This window comes from Lactuca virosa, chromosome 9, assembly GCF_052849685.1.
Source record: "Lactuca virosa cultivar CGN04683 chromosome 9, Lactuca_virosa_CGN04683_v6, whole genome shotgun sequence".
Classification (NCBI taxonomy): domain Eukaryota; kingdom Viridiplantae; phylum Streptophyta; class Magnoliopsida; order Asterales; family Asteraceae; genus Lactuca; species Lactuca virosa.
The window spans coordinates 71,746,639-71,749,660 of record NC_136434.1 but is presented as its reverse complement, the minus strand read 5'-3'; positions in this window follow the sequence as shown (position 1 = coordinate 71,749,660).

Here is a 3,022-nt window from a genome sequence, read left to right as displayed (position 1 = left end):
TGCAAAGGGCATTTCTCAAACTCCAAGAGTTGATTATGATGAGACCTTTTCACCAGTAGCAAAGATTAAGTCTATTAGGGTCCTGTTAGCCATTGCTGCATTTCATGATTATGAAATATGGCAAATGGATGTCAAAACCGCCTTCCTTAATGGAAGTTTGACTGAAGATGTTTACATGTGTCAGCCTGAGGGTTCTGTCAGTACAAAATACCCTAATAGAGTGTGTAAGCTTGAGAAATCCATCTATGGATTGAAACAAGCATCTCGCAGATGGAATCTTTGTTTCGATGAGAAAGTTAAAGAGTTTGGATTTTCGAGGAGTGAAGATGAATCTTGTGTATATGTCAAGGCTAGTGGGAGTATAGTTAGCTTTTTGGTACTGTATGTGGATGACATACTACTCATACGAAATGACATTCCAATATTGCAGGAAGTGAAGTCCTGGCTTGGGAAGTGTTTCGCTATGAAAGACCTAGGAGAAGCTGCCTATATTCTAGGGATAAGGATTCTGAGAGACCGGAGTAAAAGACTAATTAGACTTAGTCAGAGTACCTACTTGGATAAGGTGCTGAAGAGGTTCAGCATGCAAGATTCCAAGAAAGGAGAGTTACCCATCCAGAGTAACGCCAGATTAAGTAAGACTCAGAGCCCGAGTACCGAGGCTGAGATAGTAGAAATGAGTCGAGTACCTTATGCTTCCGTTGTAGGCTCGATCATGTATGCTATGACTTGTACTCGTCCTGATGTGGCCTTTTCCTTGAGCATGGTTAGCAGATATCAGGGGAATCCTGGCAAGGCTCACTGGACTGCGGTAAAGAATATCCTCAAGTACCTGCGGAGGACTAAGGACTGGGTCCTTACCCTCGGTGGGAGTGATAACTTGAGAGTTGTAGGGTATAGTGACGCTAGCTTCCAGACTGATAGGGATAATTTACGCTCTCAGTCGGGCTGGGTCTTTACCTTAAACGGAGGAGCAATTACATGGAAAAGTTCCAAGCAGGAGACATTGGCTGATTCAACTTGCGAATCAGAGTATATAGCAGCAAGCAAGGCTGCAAAGGAGGAAATATGGCTGAAGAACTTCATTGGAGACCTTGGAGTTGTACCAGCTATAAAGGAGCCTATGGAAATTTTCTGTGATAGTGAAAGTGCAGTTGCCTTAGCGAAAGAACCAAGGGATCATGGGAGATCCCGACACATCGACAGAAAATACCATTTCATCAGACATCGAATAGAAGAAGGAATCCTCATGGAAAAGAGGGTATAATTAGATGAGAACCCAACAGATCCCCTCACGAAGGGACTGGGTAGGGTTAAACATCTCCAGCATGCGAGGCGCATAGGGCTGAAGGATGATATTAGTTTTAGTAGTTAGATAGCTCTGAAATTTGTAAAGTGTAATTGACATTTGATGATGAATAAAAGTTGTGTTTATTTATGAGTATAGTGTTGCTATCTTTTGTCAATCGTTTACTATTATTTCATTTGCATGTTTTGACTTCCAGAATAATTATGTTATGTTGTTTCATATTATTCAAATTCTCCACAGTCGGTCATATGTTGGAAGTAGGTATGAATTAAGACTGTGATGGGTTGGCTTGTAGAGGTCTAAGATGTTGGACATAGCTACAACACTCATGAGTGCTCATAAGTTCTGAGTATTGGATTCAACCCACGCTCACTGGTATCACTTCATGGAATTTATCTCGAGTGATCGTGAGACGGTAATATCATATAAGTCTTCAAACCTAGAGATATGACTTGTTGCCTATGAGTTGGTTATACAATGATTGTACGAAACCACATTGGTAACTCGATGTTATAAAACGTGCTTTTGTGTGTGATTCAACTAGTAGAACAATCATATGAGTCGAAGTTTATCTGTTCCTTCTTGGATTAGAAGCGATATCTGGGCCCCTCGATGATTTTGTTTTGACCTATGTACCGATCCCGGTCAGAACTAATTTGATGTGTTCAATTAATTTCTTTGTCAAACAAATCGGAAATTGAGAAACAAACTGCTGGACAATAAGTAAGACAGTGTTCCATGTATTTGTCCGGCTGATATCTAGAACAGAGGATTATATGATTACTTATCTTAAATGGCGTATCATCATCATCTCAGTTCCGAGAGACCTTGAAAGATCTACGATTGCTGATCGGTTCCTGAAGTCATACTTGCAGTTATAGTTATTAGACTTATCCGAGTGGGAGACTGTTGGATAAGGTCTCTAAGTCCATAACTATTTCTAGTATGTACTTGGCCCGGTTTGGCATGGTCCATTTGGGTTGCATGGCATCATGCATTTGGATAGACTAAAATGAGAGAAATAACACTTATGGTTTATTAATATATTATAAGTTCTAATATATTAATAATATTATTTAATTAGTATTGATCAAGAATTAATTTAGAATTAATTAAGTGATCAAAAAGGTGACAATTAAATATATGGGTTGATTGTGTAAATCATCCATACTTGTATAGTGGGCTAAATGCTCCATGGAATATCAAGTTGGGCTAAGACCCATAGGATGCTCCATGGATGCTCCATGGAGGTGTAAACCCATGGATCATGGAAATGAAGAGTCATGTCACATTAGGGTTTACATGGTGTAACCCTAATTGTAACACACTATATAAGTAACATAAAGCTCACCAAAATCGGCCACTAGAAAGAATAGAGAGGGCAAGCCGATTTTAGAAGTGTTTTACATTTCTCTCAAGTCATTCCAATAGCATTTGGTGTTGTGTGAGACATTTGAGGCATCACGCTTGGGGTGCTAGGCTCACAAGGTTTTCAAGGAATCCAAACTACTACAAGGTATGTTTTTCTAGCTTACTTTTACATTAAAAGTTCCCCATGTATGCTAGATAGGATTATGAACCTTGGAAAATCAATTTTGCATGTATCTTAGTCAAACATAGATCCAAGGTTTCTAGGGTTGCATGAACACCTTACGAGTGTTAGAATGCTCAAAACCCTACATGAATATGGCAGGATCATTGGTGAGCCCAAAT